Raw genomic sequence first — 24741 nt, forward strand, 5'->3', positions numbered from 1 at the left:
ATTTAATGTCTAGTTACAGGATTCAACTTTTGTGACACATTAGAAAGACACTGTCTCTAATATTTGGGAATAAGTATTATCTGAACATATTAAGCAACCGTGTACAGAACTGTCCCATTGACTAGGTCACAATGAGCTCTACAAAATAAATAAGTGCAAATGCTTTGTTGTCTAAACTCATATACTTTCTATACTTTCTTTCTTTTTTTTTTTTTTGAGACAGAGTTTCGCTCTTGTTACCCAGGCTGGAGTGCAATGGCACAATCTCGGCTCACAGCAACCTCCGCCTCCTGGGTTCAGGCAATTCTCCTGCCTCAGCCTCCCGAGTAGCTGGGATTACAGGCACATGCCACCATGCCCAGCTAATTTTTTTGTATTTTTTTTTTTTTTTTTTTTTTTTGAGACGGAGTTTCACTCTTGTTACCCAGGCTGGAGTGCAATGGCGCGATCTCGGCTCACCGCAACCTCCGCCTCCTGGGCTCAGGCAATTCTCCTGCCTCAGCCTCCTGAGTAGCTAGGATTACAGGCACGTGCCACCATGCCCAGCTAATTTTTTGCACTTTTAGTAGAGACGGGGTTTCACCATGTTGACCAGGATGGTCTCGATCTCTCGACCTCGTGATCCACTCGCCTCGGCCTCCCAAAGTGCTGGGATTACAGGCTTGAGCCACCGCGCCCGGCCATTTTTTTGTATTTTTAGTAGAGACGGGGTTTCACCATGTTGACCAGGATGGTCTCGATCTCTTGACCTCGTGATCCACCCGCCTCGGCCTCCCAAAGTGCTGGGATTACAGGCTTGAGCCACCGCGCCCGGCCACTTTCTATACTTTCTAACCAATGCTTAATAGTAATTTTGTTTTGAAATGACCAAAAAAAGTGTCGGTCACAGTGTTATTTGCCATATACAAAGGGTAAGAGAAAAGCAACTCTCCCTTAAACTAAAAGATTAAAAGCTTGGAGAAAAGGATGATCAGGTGATCATGAACTCTCTGCTGTGTTTCTACAGAACTCACTTGCTCATCTACGATTCAGCAGCTGCCATTCGTATGAGTACCTTTCAGTTTAGGAATGTAATTTCAACAATGCATCCATTTTATCCAAATTCCAATAGAGTTAAAAAAAATTGGATGCTCCATAACATTTCTTATAAAAGAATTTTATCAGTAACACTGTACTTTCTAGCCAATACTAAAAAAACTGTTGACTCTCTTTTCTGTAACTTTTTGGTATGTGAAAGTATCTCAGATTAATAACTCAAACAGTATACACAAGCACTTTATCAGGTGTCCAGATGACAAGAAACTTGAAATGATACTAAGTATGTTGGGTAACAGCTTGTCCAGCTAGAATACAAGGTCCAATTGAACACACACAGAGAAGTGTGCAACTGTTTGGAAGCTGCTAAGACAGCCCTGCTGTTGTTTTTCTTTATTCACCTAGTGAGGTGGGAGATGAACATTGGATTATGGTGTCAAATACCGGTATCATATAGCATCTGCTGGGGGCTCTGATGGGTACAGCACAGCTACCCAAATACCAAAGGATTTGCTTTCATGAACAACTTTCCCCCGAAACTGTGCCTTGCTACTCAAAAGATGATCAGGGAGACCCACAACATCAGCACAACCTCAGAGGAAACTTGTTAGAAAGGCACCAGCTCTGCCTCATCCAGACCTACTGAATACGAATATGCTTTCTAACCAAATTCCCATGTAATTTGTATGCATGTCACAGTTTGAAAAGCATGAGTTTAGAAAATTATTGTCAGTTTGGAGGGAGGTTTCCACAATACTCTTTCTTTGGCTCCTCCTGTTCCTCATTATTAGTGACAAGTCACATAAGAATACTGAAGAATCCTCATCAAATCCCAAGTAAAACTAATCTAGAAAGAAACAATTGCACAAGCACCTCTTGGAAGAGTCTAAGCCTGACAGCAAATCATATAAAAGAATACAAACAACCAGAGATCTGCTGAGGAAAAAAAAAAAAGCAAGGCACACTTTAATACATTGCTACAAATCAGACTACTTCTAGAGAAATGGCTATAAGTCTGGTCACACATGCTAACAGTAACTGACAGTGAACTGTGGTGAGAGACAGGGAGGGAAAGGGATCTGGAAAGTCTATCAAAAGGAATGACTGAACTGAAGGACCTTAAACCTGAAGAAGAGGTGACAATGTGGGGACATCATGGTCATATTCACACATTTGAAAGACTGTCTCAAGACATTTCATTCTACAAATATGTTTCTGAGCATCTGCTATGTGCCAGGCACTATGCCAGGAGCTAAGGATACAGAGAGTGAAAACCAAAACTGATCTCTAATTTTCTGATGTTTCTTGACTATTGGAAGAAACCTGCCTATTGTTCCAGAAAGCAGAATTCAAGACAACTAAGGCAAGTGGAAGGACATGGGCACCATACAAGGAAGCCCCTTCTGGTCAGAAGGCTGCAGCTTTATAAAGAAGTGAACAGACCAAAGTTCCCAGGCTCCCCAGGGCTGGGAAAAATGCATTAGGGAAGGATGACCACCTCCCAGGGTGTAGTAGGCTAAGGGGACTAACAGGCCAATGCTCATATTCCAGGGTTAGAGGATGCCTGGGGCCAATGACATTAATCTAATATATGATTTGTTTAGAATTATGCTACATTCAATTTTGCTGAGAACAAAATTTTTAAAACTTAACCACAATTTAGGATTAACGGCTAAATTTTGTATGTAAATGATGGTATGCCTTAAACTTATAAGTAAATGATGTTTAATTTATCTTTTAGTAATTGTTTTTTGTTATTATTGGTTTTGTTTTTGTTTTGAGACGCAGTCTCACTCTGTCTCCCAGGCTGGAGTGCAGTGGTGCAATCTTGGCTAACTGCAACCTCTGCCTCCGGATTCAAGTTATTCTCCTGCCTCAGCCTCCCAAGTAGCTGGGATTACAGACACCCACCATCACACCCAGCTAATTTTTGTATTTTTAGAACAGATGGAGTTTCACCATGTTGGCCAGGCTGGTCTCAAACTCTTAACCTCAAGTGATCCACATGCCTCAGCCTTCCAGAGTGCTGGGATTACAGGAGTGAGTCAAGGTGCTTGGCCTTAGTAATAGTAATATTCAAACTAAGATTGAATTAAAATCCACATTATTTATTTTATTGAGATGGAGTCTTACTGTGTTGTCCAGGCTGGAGTCCCGTGACACAACTTTTGCTCACTGCAATCTCTGCCTCCTGGGTTCAGGTGATCCTCCCAACCCAGCCTCCCAAGTAGCTGGGACTACAGGCATGCACCATCATGCCAGGCTAATTTTTGTATTTTTTGGTAGAGACAGGGTTTCACCATGTTGGCCAGACTGGTCTCAAACTCCTGACCTCAAATGATCCACCCACCTCAGCCTCCCAAAGAGCTGGGATTATACATAAGCATGAGCCACTGTGCCCAGCCCACGTTAATATTTTAAGTAACAACTCCGTATTGATGACTTATTTCAAATGTACTCTTCTCTCAGCTAACCCTCAAACTACTATATTTCCAGTTCCTTGATGGAGCTTCAGAGTTGCTCATTCCACTACCAAAATTATCCTAAAGAAATAAAAATTCCATTTCTTCTTCCAGAAAAACAAAAGAGGGTGGGGTGGGGAAACTAGTTACCTGAGATGCAAATAAATAATATTTATAAAGAAAAGTAATACATAAAACACTTCAGTGTTCAACAAAACCACCAATGCTTTTCACAGAATGCAGCAAGGCTTAAAAAATAAAAAATAATATCCAATAAGTTAGAGAATATTTAAGGGAAATTGAGAAATTATCATATATAATTATTCAGGCTATGTAGCAACATGGAAAAATATTTATGATGACATGAGAACAATACAAACTTGTATAATTCTAGCCATATAAAATTATGCATGGATGTGATCAAAAAAAAGGAAAAAAGAAAATCTAAGAATTTACTTTCTAGAGCAGGCATTCCCAAACTATGGCCCGCAGGCCGCATGCAGCCCCCTGAGGCCATTTATCCAGCCCCCCGCCGCACTTCAGAAAGGGGCACCTCTTTCATTGGTGGTCAGTGAGAGGAGCACAGTATGTGGCGGCCCTTCAGTGGTCTGAGGGACAGTGAACTGGCCCCATGTGTAAAAAGTCTGGGGATGCCTGTTCTAGAGTGTTAGAATTCCCTTTTTAAAAAATCTAAAATTTCTATTTCACTGTTGGCTGTACAATAAATGCTTTTACAATAAATTCATAAGGAACCGAAATAACTGTAACTCACTGTAAGACTTTGTATAGTCGCAAGAAATGAAATAGCAAAAGGTGACACACACAGTTTGATCTTCACATTCAGTTGGTTATCCTTTATAAAGCTATTTAAGTTCATAACCAACCAAAAGTAAAGATAATGAGATTCATATTATTAAAAGTACTTAACATTTGTGGAAAGCAAAAAGGACTTTGTACAGCAACCGCCCATGAACTTTGGGTAAAGGCAAAACTAAATTTCTGGAGTCTATTTTGCGTTTCACCTTATTTGATCTCGCTTAACACCACTCATGCCAAGTTGAGTTTTTTTCCTCTTCTTTTCCCTTCTCCTCAAGTTCATAAATGTGAAGAAGAAAAAAAAAACACAGCAGCTCTGTTACAGTCCTCACTGTTCTCCCAGGAAAGCTATGAAATGCGGCTTTCTGGAACAGGCCACAGAGAAAGTAAGATAAGAGAAATTATCCAAATACTATCTGTCACCACAGGGATCCCAGAACTGAGTTGACTTAGGGCCAAGGGATCCAGATCAAGTTTTCCACATCTTTAACATGGAACTAATACTGCTTGCCTCAAAAGGTTATGTCACAAGAAAGTCCTAGCACATGGATGCTCAAGAAATGCTCATCTCATCCTTTTTTCCCACCTTCTGCTACACACATACACATAAGCTCTGCCCATTCTAAAATTACAGGGGTACTTAAGTCTACTATCTCCCAGCTACCCACTCTAACTTTCTCTACCCTGCTCTCTGCCTTGACAAGCTAATCATTATGAAACACATCAACAGATCCCTATGACCTTGACCTCTGACTGGGTTTAGCCAATGTTAAGTCCCAGAAAGAGATCAGGGGGAGGAAAGGAGAGGCGAGGGAGGGAATAAGGTTGGGGAATTCATTCTACTTGCACCGGATGCATCCCTCAACCAAGTCACTGCTCCTCTCAAGGTAGCCTCTTGCCACTTGACAATGACAATCTTTTCTGGCTCATAACTACTTTCATCCATTTGTCTCTTTGGAGCTAGGGATAGTAACAGTTCCACCATTACTATAACCCTTGGTTCCTGCACTATTCCTTATGGTTTTCTCTACATCCCGCCCATACCTCTTGAAGTAAACTCGCTTGGAATTATCCTAACTTGAAAATGCCAACTTTTCCTGTTGGGACTCTGACAGATAAAGTCCTACCTATAGAATTCGAGAATCATTTAGATCTTGAATCAACACAGGGAGAATGGCAGTTCTGGGGTTTATTTCGGATTGAGATGCACGTGCAGGCAGGATCTGATAATTCTAAAATATTCCCAAGTATTGACGATTCAGAACTCCCAAGGCTAGCCTATGCTCACCCAGTAGACCTGAAGTAGTCCCACACCTGAGCCATTCTCCTCAGACCCCAGAGGAATAACATCAGTTTCTAAACCCTTGGAGCCCTGTGAATTGAGCAAGAAGTTCTAGGCCTCCTCATGTCTTAAATCTTCAGTCCAGCCTCAGTCAGTGAGTGCCAGTTTTATCTCAAACTAATAAAAGTGTCCAAATTACCAATCTTTCAGGAACTGAGGGAAGGGGAAGCACAGCAGCCTCACAAATATCCCATCCTTCCAACTGTGCCATGGTTTAAGTGTGGAATTAAAAAATAGAGCACAAGAATGGACTCTCCAAAACCAAAGGACTGTGTTTACCTCTGACAGAGGAAAGAATGTGAAGTAATCTCCCCCACACCTTTCTCCCCCTTCCAATTCCCAGAGCAAGTGAGGAAATGGGGGCCTAATTACCCAGGGTAAGTATGTAAGGCAGAGCCAGGACTGAATACAGGCAACTCACTACCAGTCCAACTTTAATGACAACAGTCATATTTTCTCCCATTTATTCTGTGCTGGCCAGTTGCCCAAAGGGGAATTAAAGGAAATGTCCCTCAATTGAGTCCTAGCCCACCATAATGAGTCAGACTTTTACTGGTTTAAGATGAACTTACGAGGTCTAGAGTGGCCCTAGACATCCAAAGACTAACGAACTCACAGAGGTTTCATCTCTTTCTATTGAGTCTAAAGATACAGAGCTAAGGACAACGTTAGCTATCAGTACCCACCACACACAGAGGGCTCTTCCAGATGCCCTGGTGAGTTAAAAAGAATCCCCTGAATCTTTTTTTTAATTTATATTTTAAGTAAGAAGACCAGAGAAGTAAATACGAAGTACAAGAGAAAGGGAGCTATACAGAGAGCATTACCCAGCAGAAAGGCATTAAAGCAGCAGCACAGTGGCACATTAGGAGCTTCTTGCTCCAGGTGACATGTGAAAGAAACATGGAGCATGCCCCAGCCTTCCAAACCTCCATTTCTCCATCATTAAAATGAGGTCAATAATACTATCTACTATTAATGACACTGTTATTATTAGCACAGGGTTAATGATACATGTAGCAGTCCTTACATAGCACAGTGAGGGCTCAATACATGCTTGCCTTTATAATCAGACGCAACTGAATTTGATTAAGTCTCCTCTAGCTGGAAATCAAATTATAAGGCCTCTGGCATTCTACCTGTACCCTAGGGCTTAAACACCTTTGTTTACTTTTAGACAAAGTATATTACAATATTAACAAATGCAACAAAACATAACAGTAAAACTATGCTAGTAAGACCACTGAGACAGAAATACTTCATTAAATAGATGTTTTAGAACCTGCATTCAGACGGGAGTGGGGGTCTACTAGGAGGAAGTTCAGTAAGGGACTGAACCACTAGAAAAGCTAACAAAACCTCAGGATGATTGATTAGGATCACAATATGCAGAATAAAGAGGGAGTTTACAGCTGAAGAAACCAGGGATCCAGAATCTGAAGAGAAGGACTTGGAAGACGAAAGGGAAGAAAGCTTCTGTAAGTACTTGAAGGGCTGTATATGTTACATATGGTGGGAAAAATTCACTAAGGAAGTCCAGTGGGTAAAGAGTCCCAGGACAATACTGTGGCTTCCTGTGAGGAAGACTGTTCTTATGCTGAGAGGTGTCCCCTACATAAAAAGGGGAGTTGGCATCTCACCAGTGGGCATACTGGAAAAGCCTGTGGTCACTTCCTACCTGAAAGTCTGCAATCTTAATGTCTTATTTAGACACCAGAAATAAACATAATTGGGAATCGATAGAGTACAGCTCCTACATGCCAGCATTTCCCACTCTGATTAACAACAAATCCTTTAGAGAATACTATAAGGGCTCAAATTTTGTCTGCTATTACATTTACTTGGGCAGTTGTATTCCATTTGAGAGGCATTCTAGTTAAAGGTAAATAACAACTCCATGATTTTTTTTCTTAAAATATATCAAAAAAGGAACAAGTATAATCTGTCACATGATTTTGAGAAATTATGCTAAGCACTTCATTTAATCAAAGGCATCATTGCTTTTTTTGCTCTGCTAGGCTCAGAAAATTAAACACTGAAAAAAATCAAGAAATATTCTAAAAATCACAGCCACTGGGAAGAAAGTGATTCAACATTATATTTTCTTTGTTCCACCTGCCAAAAATGATACAGTGAATTGAATTTGGAACTAAGAGAAAGAAAGAAAAAAATTCAAGGGTAGAAACAGACATATGAAAGACAAGCATGAGGCTGGGCGCGGTGGCTCAAGCCTGTAATCCCAGCACTTTGGGAGGCTGAGGTGGGTGCATTACTTGAGGTCAGGAGTTCAAGACCAGACCAGCCAACACTGCGAAACTCCGTCTCTACTAAGAATACAAAAATTAGCTAGGCATGATGACAGGCACCCAGTGACTCGGGAGGCTGAGGCAGGAGAATGACTTGAACCCGGAAGCTTGCAGCGAGCTGAGATTGCACCACTGCACTCCAGCCTGGGGGACAGAGCGAGACTCCATCTCAAAAAAAAAAAAAAAAAAAAAGACAAGCATGAGATTTTAGTGACATTAACCACCCAAAGCCTTCCTGAAACTCCCGATGTGTGATTTGTATACCTAAGCATATACTGCAGTCTCCACCAGCATTTTCTTTTTCTTTCACCACAATGAGTTGGGTAGCAGGAGGGACGGACATAAAGGCAGAAGCTCATCTTTCATTCAGTCTATTTGCTGCCTTAGACGGCTATCACAATTCAGCATAAGAGAACGTTAGTGCTCATCACTATGGAAGCAATTGTAATGTCAAACCCAGAATTGTGGAATCACAAAATACAAGACACATGTAACAGGCTTTGGGGTGGGAGTGAGGGAGTGGAGATCCAAATTACTAGGCAAGAAATGCAAGTCTTTAGAAGCCCTTTTCAAGAAATTCAGATTCTTAGTAATTTTTTTCTTTCAGAAAATTGAGACAATTACTGATTATTTCTAGTTAAATTAATCTCTTCTGTTCATAGAATACCAGAATCCCAGCCTTCAGAGCCAGTGAGAAATGAATGCCCTATTAAAGGATATACAATCAGGTGTAGATACCTTTATTATAAAGCATGGCTTTCACGTGAACTGTAGAAAGCAATCTTTGTCCTAGATCACGAAGTATTTCATTGTAACTCTATCCCTCAAGCACTATTAGATTGGGGAGACAAATAAGTAAACAGGGTGCTAAGTGCTATCATAGAGGTAATCTACTTTATGCTCCAGAAGAAATGGAAAAGGAGAAGTGGCGCCTAACCAACCCGAGGGGTCAGAGGCGGCTTTCGGAGGAGGGGAACCTGAGACGAAGGTGGAAAGGCAAGTAGATGTTGGCCTAATGAAGTGGGGTAAGGTTTACTCTATGCAGAGGGGTGCAGGGGAAGCCAGAAGGACCAACTGGAAACCCAGAAGCCTGGGGAATGCTAACATTTCAGGGATGGTCTGAGGACCTGAAAACCAGAAAAGGGCCACAGAATGAAGGGTCAGAAAGACAGAAGAGCTAAGGAAGGCCTCTCAAGGCAGAAGTGACTCACAGTGTGAAGGAATGCAAGCCAAGTCAGACGAGGGCTAAAGGCCTAGACTTAGGTAACCACCAAGTGCCTTGGGTGCCCTTTGCCTGAGACATTTCAAGGAAGTGGCAATGACAGAGGCCAGAGTACAGAGGATTGAACTGCAGGAGGTGAGGAGGCAGAGACCATGGGTAAGGCTACTCACAGGAAGCCTGGCTAAAAACAGGGAGTGAGCTAACAGGAAATATAGGATCAAATGTATTTTCCAGCCTGAAGCTCTTCTCTGAGCTCCAGACTTTCATCTCCTCTTGAATTCCTCCTTTTCCCTCACCCACTACACTCAATTTACACTCTGGCTTCCCCTCTACCCATTTTCCACACAACAGTCTGGGTGGTCTTTTTAAACTATATATCAAGCCATCATATGCCATACTCAAAATATACAATGGCTTCTCATTGACCTTAGAGTAGACCTTGCTATGCCCTATAAGTTGAATGATAAGGGCCCTGCTTTGCTTGCCAATATCTTCTCATGCACCTCTCCTCCTGTTAGTCTTGTACCAACCTGGTCTCCTTTCAGTCCTTGAACTCATTAAGCACACCCCTGCCTTAGGATATTCGCCCTTCCTCCTTCAAAAGGAACCAGTCCTAGGCCCCTAGGCTCTTCCCAAGCTTTGTCCAAGGCAAGAGCCTCTTCATTCCCTCCTGGGGTTGCACAGGTCCTGCCTCACTCTTCTCACAGCCCCCTCCACCATTTTGTGCAAATAAACACCCACACACCCCAAATTCACCTCCCATCCAGTAGATGCAGGAAAAGGGTGAGTCACCTATAAAGGAATAGGCCACTACACGTGCTCTTCCACCCTGTGAACAAGGGTTTACTTCAAACCAACTTCTTCAAAGCCCAAGTTTTCCAGCCCTCCCAGTAGGATGTTTCCTAGTCTCACGACTAGGGGCTTTTCATGTCAAAAGACCCAGACCCTAGCTCATTTCTCTGCTACCTATTAGTTGTGTGGCCTTTATCAAGGCGCCACTACATCGATTTTCTTATCTTCGGAAGGTAAACAGTGTCTGCCTCCCTAGCTTTTAAGAAGCTCACCACAAATGTGTGTGAACACCCAGTTCTCAGCTCCCTCTTTCCTGACCCAGGGGCCTCTCTCTCACCTTTGCATCACTTGCCTTCTTTGCAATGAACAAGTCCTAGGCCCCTTGGCCCTTCCTAAGCTCTGCCCATAGAAGCAGGAGCTTCTCCATTCCCTCCTGGGGTTGCACAGGTCCTGCCTCACTCTTCTCGAGCCACGTCAACATTTTGTGCAAATAAGCACCCACACACCCCAAATTCACCTCCCATCCAGTAGATAGATGCCTCTTCTCAATGATCTCTCCTTTGGCCTTAGTCACTAGCTCCCATCCTAGGCCTACTATACGAACACCTCCCAATCATACCCTCTCACTCTCTTATCCAACACTGCTGGCTGGCCACTGACACCCAGGGCAACCTTGGAAACCATGATTTGAAGATGGCAGAGCACCATTAGTCTGGGCCCCCTCCATCCCCACAGATGACTGGATTTTAAATGAGCACAGATATGTCTACTGTTTTAAGCCACTTAAGTTTCAGCAGGATTTATCTATTACAGTAGCTGGTGTTTCTCTATACAGTACAGGCTGAATTAAATGGCAGCTGGAGAGAAGGGAGAGGACTCTAATGGCATGGAAGAAACCCTGGGGCTAGGATTAGGGATGGCCCGATGACCATCTCCATTTATATAATACTCACCCTCTTCAAAGCACTTTAAAATATGTTTTCTCATTTGACACACCTTCATCAATACTTACTACCGTTATTAACAGTTTACAAATGAAAAAATGGACTTAGAGAATTAAGGTATGTCCAACGTCACATTGCTGATAAGTGGAGAAGCCAAACTGGACACGGGACCCCTAACTCTCAGTCTAACAGCATCTTCCCTACAGCATCTAATCTCTCAAAGCCACATTCTAGTGCCACATCAGAGACACTCAACTAAAGTACAAGGGTGATAGAATGAAACAAAAAGTATAGGTAGTCTGGCAGAACTGATAAAAGGCAGTTGTGGAAGTCTTTGTAAACATCAGACTGTGGAGTATAACTTTCATTCAATACACAATAAGGAGCAAAAATCAACTCCCACTTCCAAGCTCCACACAGTAATTTTATACCTTCTCTTTCTTCAAAGACCCTACTGCATTATCTACCCTTGGCTATCAGTGGATGCCAATGTTCCACTTCACACAAAAAAACAGAAGCTTTTACAAGGGCAAAAATTCCAGCCCCCTGCCTTCTACAGACTTCTCTGTATCCCCCAAATAGCCTTTCCTCTTTCCACACAGTCAAATGAAAGAGGCACCCCTCCTCTGGCAGTGCTACTGGCCATCACCTGTGCTTGTCCCTCCATCCACAGAAGAGACCCTGTTCAATCAGTTATCCTTTCTCTTCCTGAATTGATTTTTTTTTTCCTCACACCTGGCTCTTCCTTTCTTTGGCATCTGAACACGCTAGAGTCCCTCTCATCCTAAAATCACCTCTTCCTTGGGAAGCCCATAGCTCCCTCTTATCCTCACAATTCCTAGCTGAGCTCCTTTAGGTATCAGCAGCAGCAGCAAACACGCATCTCTACTTCATTACCATGAATTCTCTACTCCACCCCCACCCACGGTAACATGGTGGTGGGATGCTGAAACATTCACCTCCAGTGATACTTCTTAGGAGCTAAATCCAATGTACAATTTCCAACATTTCTCTTTACCTTTTTATGGCACTTAACACTGCTGCACTTCCACCTTCTTGAAATTATCCCCTGCCTTAGTTTCCATGAACCATTCTCTCTTGATTTTCTCCCTCTCTGTCTACTCCTACTTGGTTTCCAGGAGAGTCTCCTCCCCTCTGCCTCCCCACTAAATGTTGGTATTTCCTGGGGTCTACTTTCTCTGTGTGAAATCATCCACAAACATAGCTTCAACTGATAGCTACACACTGGTGACTTCCACACTTATATATCTCCACAGTCCAGACCACTCATGTGCCTGCCAGTATTTCCACCTGGATTCCATGGGCAGCTCAAACTCAACATGGCTACAACCACAGCAAGCACCTTGTTTACCATGCTTGTTCCTCTTCTTACTGCATCCACAATGAGAGCATTTATTGAGTATTGTATCAGTAAGTGCTCTACAGAGAAAATAACCAATACAAAACACAACAATACATATATGTGTGTGTGTGCATGTGTGAATGGATATATGTACGAATATACAGACATACACGCACTAAGATTTATTTTAAGGAACTGGCTCATGCAACTGCAGGGCTGACAAGTCTTAAAGCTTTTGGGCAGACCAGCAGACTAGAAATTGAGGCAAGAATTGCTGTTGCAGTCTTAAACTCCCCTACTCGAACAAGCATCCAGGAGACAGGGTCTGGCCTCTCACCTCTATATCCCCAGCATCTTGCACAGGCTTGAAAAACAGCAGAAGCTCAACAAGTGTTGGCTAATGGCCAACGGGGCATAAAGCAAGATGTTATTAAATGAGAATGGGACAACAGGATGAATCATCATGGGGAAGAATCAAGACTAGACCAAGGACTAGGTTACAAATCAAGACATAGCCCTTCTGGGGCATTCATTTGTCAGGATTAACTCATCACTATACCATGACTTAACAAGGACTATTACACAGATAGAAGCACATCCATTCAATACTATGTTTGAATGTCTCAACAACCCTGTGAAGTTGGCATGGTAAAGACAAGATCACATTTTATGAATAAAATTGAAGTTCAAAGATTAAGGGTCTCGTCTAGGCTGCTACAAAAAATACCTACAACAAAAGGTCTTAGTTCTTCAGTATATGCAAGTTAACAGGGACCATCAAAACAAAAGAAAGTTGGCCGGGAGCAGTGTTTCATGCCTATAATCCTAGCACTTTGAGAGGCCAATATGGGCAGATTGCTTGAGCTCAGGAGTTCAAGCCCAGCCCAGCCCAGCCTGGACAACAAGGCAAAAGCCCTCCTCTACAAAAAATACAAAAATTAGCCAGACACGGTGGCGCACAACCTGTGGTCTCAGCTACTCAGGATGCTGAGGTGGAAGGACTGCTTGACCCCAGGTGGTAGAAGCTGCAGTGAGCTAGGATCACATCACTGCATTCCAGTCTGGGCAACAGAGCAAAGCCCTGTCTCAAAAACCAACCAACAACAATAAAAAAGAGTCAAACCAAAAAGTAACAGTGCAGTTCGAAACTCCTTATCAACCTAAACCTGCAAAGAGTAAAGATATATTCTACTATTTACAAAGAATACTTGTTTATTATAATTATTATTCTGATTAATTTTTGTACTATAATATCATGGTATGCATTGTATTATTAGAATTATACATCTATTGTTGTAATAATAAATTTCTGGTTATATAGTAAACATCCAGAAGCACTGTTTTCTGAAATAAAGCTAATATATATTAAATCTATGACTTTTTAGAGATAACTAGCCCTCGGCACCACCTAAGTAGCTAGTTTCCTTGTTTATTAATACACATTAGATTTAGTGAAATGTTAAATCTTCAGTCCAAGCATTGTATTTGGGAATGTGATAGCATTCTCTGAAGCCACAGAGAAGTGAAAATGCTCCATTAGTCATTCCCCTTAAAGAAGACAGAACTGATTATCCACAACTATATTTGCATATATAGTAACTTGACCTTTGCAAAGTTCTTTTTTATGTAGTCTCATCTACTCTTATAAGAATCTTAAAAGCCAGGGCAAATGATTTTTATTTCACTTGACAGAGAATACGGTCAAATGCTTAAGGTCATGTAATTAATAAAAGGCAAAAGTGGCCGGGCGCGGTGGCTCAAGCCTGTAATCCCAGCACTTTGGGAGGCCGAGGCGGGTGGATCACGAGGTCAAGAGATCAAGACCATCCTGGTCAACATGGTGAAACCCCGTCTCTACTAAAAATACTAAAAATTAGCTGGCCATGGTGGCGTGTGCCTATAATCCCAGCTACTCAAGAGGCTGAGGCAGGAGAATTGCCTGAACCCAGGAGGCGGAGGTTGCGGTGAGCCGAGATCGTGCCATTGCACTCCAGCCTGGGCAACAAGAGCGAAACTCCATCTCAAAAAAAAAAAAAAAAAAAAGGCAAAAGTGGGACTAGACACCAGGCCTTTCTGCCCCTAGGCCTACAGTCATTCATAAAGCTCTCATGGCTTCCTGGCCATAGGTCCACCAGACTGAGTGCTGTGGAAGACCATATCTGATTTGTTCTCCATTGGTGTCCAGCATAGTATCTCACACACAGTAAGCACACAGCAAGTATGTTATTTGGTGAATTATTGAAATCATTTTCTTAAGTGGCTTTAGTTACCTGTACAGTAAAATGGGACACATGGCATTGCCAAATATCCTGGCTTTTCAAATGGTATTGGCATTATCAGGAATAAACAAAAAGAAAATGCTATCTTGTCTAAGCTATATATGTTGATTCCCAAGGGTATCAGAATTCTGGGCCAGGGCCATTTCAGCACAAAAGGTAGCAAGTAGCATGTTTTTCAGCTTCCTGGAAAATTAAGAGTTGAATGGAGGGGTCAGGTAAAGAGCCTTAACATGGGTAAGAAAAAACTGAATGCAAGATTTCAGGCATAACAATGACCACCTGCAAGGCTGGCACAATGGTCCAGCAATAGCTAACCTACCATGGCAAGAAATGGGCTTGTCCAAGGAGTGAGGACTAGTAGACACATCAGTGAGAGAAAATCCACTCTGTAGCAAGAAGACATAGCTTTGAGTTAGGCCAAGCACAGGAACCAAGTGTGCAGAGGTCTAGAGCAGAAAGAGCCACCCTGGACATGGCTTTGCAGCCTTTCTGTAAAACCATCTGTGCTTAGCCACCTAGAGCAAGGGAAAATGAGGAGCAGCTAGCCTCCTTTGGTTTACTGTGGCCAACCTCACAGGGATCTCCTGACCACATTGCCAACCATCCCAGAGAAATATACTCAGAAATGAGATGGTGAGTACTCAAAGTCCTGCTAACCTAGCAGACTATTTATTTCCTATGAAGACCTCATTAACATCATTTAGTGTTCCATTTCCCTCCCTTTTAAACCATATATTCAAACATACACATCCTATTATCATTCTGTTTTTTATTCACTGCCATACCACTATATTTCCAATTCTTTCAGATATCTACTATGATCCCAAGATCGTTTTCAGCTATGCTTCCATAAAAGCCCTTTTCCACCAAATATTCCTTAATGTGTCATGCATTGATTACAGAAACAAGGTACCCAAAGTAATTGAGTGATTTCAGATAACTGAGGGCTAATTCATTAAGCACTATGTTGTAGTCTTGCTAAAATAAATGATGCCTTAGTAAACAGAAAATATCAAATGTAATTTACTAGTTCCAAAATTTTACTCAAACTTCAAGATCCAGTCTGAATACAAATATCCTCTTAAAGCATCTTCCAATCTCTTCTTGCCACCTCCATCCACCACTAGAAATAACCTCTCTTTCATCTGTGATCCTACAACATTTTGATCATACCTCCTTCACAGCACATAGCATGGTCTGCTTGAGGTTAGAGATTTCAATGCACCTTGACTAACTTTTTAAAAAGTTCCATGGACCCTCTTTTCAACCCCAAGGTACCTACTTCACAGCAGGAATACAAACACTTCACAAGGTGAATACTCTTAATGATTTAAACATTATAAAGAGCACCATACTACAGCAGAGCCTGCAAGGGTTCCTGAGCTCTGAAGGGAGGAAAAGTATGACATTAAAGAACATATTATTATCACCAAAACACTCATTGGTCTGTTCAGTATTTCTCAGCTTTAGAAGAAAATGTTTTTCTAAAATGGAAAAACATGATTTTTTTTCTTTAAAATTGAATCACTTTTACAAATCTCAACTTGCAAACTGAAAGTTCTGGTTGAATTGGCATTGCTAATCCTCCACAGCCACATTTTATAGGCCTCATGATGTACATTTGACTGGCTCCTGCAGTTCACTGAGCAGAGGAGACAGTGAGTGGAAGGATGTGGTAGCTGACTGGACTGCAACTGAGGTGCTACTATTCACCAGTTCGAAAGCCAGTCTTCTCAGTCCAAGAGGAAATAAGAAATGGAACACATGAGGCCGGGCGCGGTGGCTCAAGCCTGTAATCCCAGCACTTTGGGAGGCCGAGGCGGGTGGATCACGAGGTCGAGAGATCGAGACCAACCTGGTCAACAGGGTGAAACCCCGTCTCTACTAAAAATACAAAAAATTAGCGGGGCATGGTGGCACGTGCCTGTAATCCCAGCTACTCAGGAGGCTGAGGCAGGAGAATTGCCTGAACCCAGGAGGCGGAGGTTGCGGTGAGCCGAGATCGCGCCATTGCACTCCAGCCTGGGTAACAAGAGCGAAACTCCGTCTCAAAAAAAAAAAAAAAAAAAAAAGAAATGGAACACATGATAGAGCAAATCAAGTTTTAGGCTCAAGGTCCATAGCAACCACTTCAACAGTGCTGACAACCTTCTTTTCCCAAAGCTTTAGTGTTTGGGTATGATAAACCAGGTGGTAGGTATAGTGTTAAGTAATCTAAACACTGCAACTGAAATTCAGAACCTCCTTAATAGCAATAGGGAAAGTTTAATTGGTCAGCCAAGAATGGCTAACTCCAAGTTCCCTCCTGAGCAGCGATTCTTTTGCAGCTATTCCTCTCCTTGTCATGGAAAGGAAAGAATTTTCCCAGGGAAAATAGGGAGAATGGGGTAGTAGGGCTACTAGTATGATCATATTAAATATCTAATCATATAGGCAACCCCTTGTGGATAACAACTGTTCTTAACTTTGGCTTGTTGTTGAGTAAAACTTTTGTTTTTAAATCCACTATCTTCAGAGACAGAATTGTGCACATAAGTTAATTTTATGAATACCTAAAGCACTAAACATGCTGGTTTATGACAGAAAGCTTTCTAAATTGCATAACTTCCTTCTCAGCCTTTCTGAACAAACTAAACCCTAATTCAACCTATTCCTGTTGAACACAAAAACAATTATAATCAGTTGATATATTCAGAGACCAACAAGGCAAACAGGAATGCTTTTCTCTATAATAAATGTCTCCAAACAGCTATACTTTGAATTATTTTGTAGAGTGTTTCTGTTTCTGCCATTACCAGCTGTCCCTTCCTGCTGTTGTCAGTGTGTTTGCCTCTGATAGAGCATTCCTGTTCACTGTTTCTGAAATCATATGTATCTGGAAAGCCAAACTCAATTTTAAGTGTCATGGGCTAAGGCTCCCTCCCACCACTCCCACCTCCTTCAGACCCAGGTAGTAGGCTTCCAAATACCATGTTCTGAATCACTACAGCTGCATTTCCCAAACTTCCCTAATTATAAAAAATTACCAAGTGAGGAAGGTGTTAAAAATACACATTCTCAGTTTCCTCTTCCTAAAGATTGTTGTTCATTGGGCCTGGGATACAGCCTAGAATCTGTATTTTTTTTTAAGACACATCCTAACATGATTTTAATGAACAAGTTTAGAAACACAAGACGACATGCCATTAGTGCTGCCCTCTTGAATTCGGATTCCTTCAGAAGTATAATGAACCCGGGCCATGGCCGATTCCTTCCCTAGAGACCTTGCAACAAATAAACCTTCCAGGTCACTACTTTTCCATCTCCCTCAGGCTAAATCCCCTGATTCTTTGATATTCCTGCAGGGTAACCATAACATCTCATTGCTGGGATCCCTGACCCCACCTCATTTGCTAAAGATGTAGTACACCTTCCTTTTCTCCATCCTAAATATCCTACCATCCTTCTGATGGCTTCTCTGACCACATAGATGGCCCAAACAACTCTCCAGCCTCTCAGTTACTCAACGTCCTTAAATTCAGCCATCTTCACTGAGTTCACTTCATTTCAGTCACATATCTGTGGCAAAACACAATCCCAGTAATTAACTGCTCCAACTCTGAAATCTCTACTCACATGTCCCTCTCTAGCCACATCTTCCTATTACTCGATCACTCCACATACCCATTCCTTGACTTCAACACCACTGGTCCTTTTCACCGCCCCATCTAGCCTAGCTACCCTCAGCTATCACGATAGTCATTCCCTGGCCAATATCCTAGTTCCTCTGCTCCACTGTGTTTCTGCCACTCACCCCAGCAAACCAACCCTGGCTCAATGCAACAATATGCCATCTTTGCTCCTAAAACCAGGCAGCTGAATGCTACCAGTGCCCCAGTCAATTCATGGTCCTGTCTCAATGGAGCCCTGCATACTGCCTGGAGATCATGGACATTGTCTCAAGTTCATTACCCTTCAATGGTATGTCAAATCTTGTTTTCCTCTGACCTCTTCCCATTTATTCTTAGCAGATCTCACTTCTATTTCACAGAGATGATAAACACCACCAGACTGGCAGTTGCTCATAAGGCTTTCCACCAAAAAATATAACTGTGCCCAGATATTCCATCATGTGAGCTGCCAAGTCCATCATGCCTAAACTAAGTGTACTGCTCACTTGGTTATTTGAAATAAGCTCCCTGGTAGTAAGCATTACTGATATAAACAGTATGCTGGTGAATATCTTTCTAGTGCCAAAAAAAATTGAAATAGTATAGCCAGCTTCCTGAAAGATCTCTCTACCCTAAGAATCCTCCTAAAGATGAGGAAGAGTTTTTTTTCTTTAAAGTTTTGTTAAATGCTTACTTCACAAGCATTTAACAAACATAAAGTTGTCATACATCAATAGAATAATTATAAATCCCAACCCAAATAGTTAATTCTCTGATAATTTTTATAAATTCAAAATCATGGTCAGTGAAAGAACACTAAGTTAGTTATTGTCTGTCATTTACTCTTACCCAAATTCTAAATTGTTGGTGCGATTACTCAGGTCTTTTCTTCAGGATTTTTTTTCTCATTATAATAGTAATAGCTAACATTGATAATTTTTTTGTGTATAATTCTGCTCCTCAAAAGATTCAATAAGAGCTATTACTTTTCAGCCGGGCGTGGTGGCTCAAGCCTGTAATCCCAGCACTTTGGGAGGCCGAGGCGGGTGGATCACGAGGTCGAGAGATCGAGACCAACCTGGTCAATATGGTGAAACCCCGTCTCTACTAAAAATACAAAAAATTAGCTGGGCATGGTGGCACGTGCCTGTAATCCCAGCTACTCAGGAGGCTGAGGCAGGAGAATTGCTTGAACCCAGGAGGCGGAGGTTGCGGTGAGCCGAGATCGCGCCATTGCACTCCAGCCTGGGTAACAAGAGTGAAACTCCATCTCAAAAAAAAAAAAAAAAAAAAAAAAAAAAAAAAAAAAAAAAAGAACTATTACTTTTCCCCATTTAGAGCTTGGGAAAAAAAAAAAAAACAAACAGACTTAGACACGCAATTTTCCCAAAGGCTTACAGCTAGAAAGTGGCAAAAGCAAAATTAAAACACAGAGCCTGAAAGCAAACTAATCTAGATGCTTTGACATAGCAGTTATTAACAGAAACTTCTTGGGAGAATATAACATCCTAACCCAAGTGTTCTTATTTTTAATGCTTTCATATATGCTTAGAAACATAAGAGAACCCATCAGGGATTAATATTACAGAACATTTCATATTCATTCACTGCTGCATTCATATCAGAAGGCAGTAATGAATAAGAGGGAAGGTTCTAAAGTCACACTGCATAGATTAAAATCCTAATTCCACCATATTCTTAGCTATGTAACTTTAAACATTACTTAAATTCTCTAAGTTCAATTTTCTCAACTAAAAAAATAGAAGTGGTAATTACCATCATCACTATACTGGGCTCTCCCAGAGATTTAGAAATAATGTGTGAACACACATAGCAGTGGACCTGCTACATAGGAATTCTCAAAAAAGTTAGCTATTTAAATAATTATTCGAAATGTTTTGAGGCCCTACACCTACTGGATTCTGGGCAGAGCACAGGACTGTAGCATAAACAAGACAAGGCTGTCCCTGCCCTCCTAGATCTTGTAGTCTATTGGGGGAGTAGACATTGAAGAAGGAAATAAAGGAAGGAAACATATAAATGAAGTGCTATGAATTTTAGTGAAGTGCCAGGCAATAAATGCACATGTACTGAGATAGAGGACAATGGGGAAGAAGCTACTATAGAAGTGGTGAACAGGGAAGGCCCCTCTGAGGGGAAGATGGTTTAGCTGAGACTGGATGTTTGGGAAGATCTTTCTATGAGACAAGTGGAGGGAAGCGACTATACAAAAAAGACAAGAACATGGCATGTCTGAGGAACTGAAGGTGAAGTTCAACCTCACAACCACTGCAAGAAAGGAGGGGAGCCTGGAACGGGCATGAGTCAGGGTAAGTGTGGATGTTAAGTCCAAGTGCAGTGGAAGCCACCAAGCAATGGGGTGGCATGCTTGGGTTTACTTTTTAGTAGGATCACTCTGGCTGCTGTGAGGAAAATGTGCTACAAGAAAGCAACAGTGGAAGCTGGGAGACCAGCTAGGAGGCAGGGAAATCATCCATCTAGGAGGGGGGTAATTAACAAGATGGAGAAAAAGAAGGGTTTGAGATATTCTGGAGGCTAGGCCAAAAAAAACCACACCGATGGGTTGGATGTGGGGTGAGGAAATGAGAAGAATCACAGACAACTTTCAGGTGTCCGGCCTGAACAATGAATAGACAATATTAACACTGAGACAGAGGCTGGAGGGAAGAGTAAGGAAGGGTCAGGAATGAGGAATGCAAATTTTGAAGCTTGAGAGGGATACTGAGAGATCAGTTCTGAACATGTGAAGTTTGAGATCACTGGAACAGGAAAGTGGTAGCTGAAAATGCAAGCCTGGAACCAGAGAAAGGGCAGGGAGACATAACAGAGTCATCTGCATCCAGTGGGTACTAGGGTCCGGGGAACTGATGAGATCATTTAGAGAGAGAATATGATGAGAGAAGGGAGGCAGCAGAGCCAGAAATGAAAAGAAATAATAAGAAATCACGTTGATAATTTAAAACTGAACATGGTAACATAGCCTACAGAAAAACACATAGAACTGGCTCAAATACATGTTCAATAAATACCTGTGGAACAAATATAAATTTTTAACACATCCTTTTAGGCCTTTAAAAAGTAAAATTTTCACTTAGAATCCCCCCCTTTCCCACCATCACCACCAAGTTCTTGTATATTTGGAGGATAAGAAAAACAAGTTTTTGAAGGTCTCTACTTGGATTGTGTTCAAGGAGCTCCTTTTTCTTAAGAAGCAACTCTTTTTTCTAAAAACTCACAAAAATTAAAAGCAATATACCTGAAATTCAAACCTTTGAAAAGCTTACACTCATATTACAACTTCTCTGTAAAAATTATGTCCCAAAATATGTTTTCTAACCTCATATATTAAAATGCAATTATACATTTTACTACAGATGCTTCATCTTGAAAGATGAAACTGGTATTTTCAAACAGTTCAAGAGTCACAGGAGAGATGTAAAATTTCAAAAGGTCAAGGATTTATTTTAAAATGTTAATTAAAAAAAAACTTTACCTGCTAGGCCATGCAAAAACTGATAAGCAGGAAGATGAAAAGGACAGAATTGCCAGGATAATAAGTAAATATGAACAGCTATTCCCCAAATGAAAACACATTAAAGCTATTATATATCTGGGTATCTGCTGACACACACACACACAAAAAACCCCACTATGCTCTTGAGCAGGCGTCCCCAAACTATGGCCTGCAGGTCGAATGCGGCCCCCTGAGGCCATTTATCCGGCCCCCCGCCGCACTTCAGGAAGGGGCACCTCTTTCATTGGTGGTCAGTGAGAGGAGCACAGTATGTGGCAGCCCTCCAACGGTCTGAGGGACAGTGAACTGGCCCCCTGTGTAAAAAGTTTGGGGACACCTGCTCTTGAGGCTTATACTATGATCTATGAACTACCAAAATTGAAATCACAGCTGTAAACATAACTGGGAAACTTTATACTTCTCAAAAATGTCCAATGTGACACAGGGATAATGTATAAGCAAGCCAGCCAGCAACATTTGACAAAAATGTTCTTTTCCTCATTTGTTCAAGTTAAATCAATTTTTAAGATCATAGCCTCACTTTGTAAAATTCTTCTTCTCAGATGTAGAAGAGAAAGGAATATCCTGACTTTTAAGATACTGTTATTTTACCTCATGATATAGCTACCTAAAAGCCTAGAAGGCTACCAGCAAGGTCACATGAATAGATGGATTATGAGCATTCATTGTTTTCTTCATTCATTCAACAAATATTAAGTACCCACAATGGGCCAGGTGCAGTTCTGAGCCCTGAGGATACATCAGTGGAAAAAAAAAGTCTCACGCTTCTGGATTAATGAGGGAGAGAGACAATAAACCAACAAATAAATATGTATTACCAAGTGGTGATAAGAAAGGCAGGATAAGGACAACAGGGAAATTGGATGTACTTGATAGTGTAGTCAAGTAAAGCCAGACAACCTAACTTTTGAGCAGAGACCTGAAGAAATAAGGGAGTCAACCACGTTAACATCCAGGGACCAGAGTTCCAGGCAGAGGGAACAGCAAATGCAAAAGCAGCGAGGCTGGAGTATGCTTGACTTTTTTTTGAGATAGAGTCTCGCTCTGTCACCCAAGCTGGACTACAGTGGTGCAATCTCAGTTCACTGCAACCTCCGCCTCCCACGTTCAAGCAATTCTCCTGCCTCAGCCTCCCGAGTAGCAGGGATTAGGCACATGCCACCATGCCCGGCTTTTTTTTTTTTTTTTTTTTGGATTTTTAGTAGAGAAGGGGTTTCACCATGCTGACCAGGCTGGTCTCGAACTCTTGACCTCGTGATCCACCCACCTTGGCCTCCCAAAGTGCTGGGATTAAAGGCATGAGCTTGATGTTTTTAAGGAACAGCAAAGAGATCTGTCTGGCAAGGCTCGAAGTGAAGACAGTTGTTAGGGAAGAGGGTTAGCCTGGGAGGGGACAGCAAGGCCTTCACATTTTACTTTAAGATGAGAAGCTACTGGAGGGCTCTAAGCAGAGGGCTAACATGATGTGACTTTTTTTAAAGGATTGCAAAGAGAAACACAAGTTCCTACTCATAAAGCCAAGATATATCTCTCACAATCTAGTTATAAGTGAAAGAAAAAAAGCACAGAATAAAAGTTGTATAGTATGACAGCATTTTTGTAAGAAAAAAAGTCTACGTGGGAACAAGGCTAAAAGGCATAATACCAAATTGTGGTTTACTATGGTTTGTGGGATTATGGGGTTTTTTGCAATGCTTTTGTTTTTCAAGTTTTCTGCCTTAAGCATAAATTACTTTGGTAATTTTTTAATGTTATCTTTAAAAAGAAAAAAGCACTCCACCATGAGACTTCCCTAGTCTGAAATCTTCAACGTGAAAAAAAAAAAAAAAAAAAAACTCAAAACCAAAAACCAAAACAACATGGGGAACATTTTTTTCCAAAAATTACCACACTTCCCATGCAATGTTTGCCTGTCATGAACCACTGCACAAATCAAGCCCCGCTCAATGTATCAAGGTCACAAAACCAACTTGGTTAATATGTTGATCATTACACAGTGGCTCTGTCCTCTACAGCAACTTTGATATCATCTTTCCAAAGCAGCAACAGAAGGGCCCTTTTCATTCATTTTCTAAGTCTCTTTGATTACTATTTTGCTCTTCTGGATTTTTCCACTGTATGTCTCTTAGAAACAAATTAAGCTCGAATAAGTTGTTCCAGCTAATGAAGTGCGTTTTTGGCTCCTTCTCTGTGGTTCGGAATTATCCGGCAAAATACCAATTGTTTTAGGACACATTTTCTCTTAGTTTTGAAATATTGCAATACTAAGTTACCACAAATAAAAGAACATCAAGATAACAACACAAAAAATGTATATAAATGGAAACTACTGTAATCCTTAAATTAAGCCTGTGTGGATGTCTCATGAATCAACAGTTAGGATATCTAGATAAATATATACTATGTGTTCACATAGATAAAAACAGAAAGGAGTATTCCTTCCCACGTCACTACCCCCACCCCAAGTCATAAATTTCTTGCAGGGCACAAGCCCAGGGCAATCACTGCTCAGAAATGCAAACCATGCAACTTAAAATGACTCAAGCTCTCCAACACTTCCCACCTAAGTCCCACATCCCATCCACTCCTCAGTCACTTCCAACAGGCTTCCCTGAATCACAGTCCCACACTGGGAAGGCTTAACAAGCCCCAAACTCCACTCACAGGCCACTCAGGGAATCCGGGCACCTGGGGCCGACGTGTGGTGTTTGCGCATGGGCAAACAAGGGTCCCAAGATTCAGGATGCTACGGTACTCCGCATACGCGTTCGAGTCCCGGGTCTGCCGCCTTCCACGGTCGAGCTGACGCTCTTTACCCTGGGGGCACGGGCTGCCACATCCCAGCAGCGTGCAAGGGCCCGCGGGCGTGGACGCAGGCGGCTGTCGGGCGCACACGCGGGGCGCACACTCGGGCGCGCACTCTCACACGGCCAGGCGGGCCTACGCGAACGCCCCCGCTTCCCCTCCACCACCC

At 41.9% G+C, this 24741-nt stretch overlaps 1 protein-coding gene across 7 annotated transcripts in view; it reads right to left on the reverse strand.

Annotated features, from left to right (window-relative positions):
- Positions 1–24741, reverse strand: part of ZHX3 (zinc fingers and homeoboxes 3) — a 183562-nt gene that overhangs the window by 158274 nt on the left and 547 nt on the right. The gene's annotated exons all lie outside the window — the stretch shown is intronic.

The sequence above is a fragment of the Saimiri boliviensis genome, chromosome 9 (genome assembly GCF_048565385.1).
Source record: "Saimiri boliviensis isolate mSaiBol1 chromosome 9, mSaiBol1.pri, whole genome shotgun sequence".
Taxonomy (NCBI): domain Eukaryota; kingdom Metazoa; phylum Chordata; class Mammalia; order Primates; family Cebidae; genus Saimiri; species Saimiri boliviensis.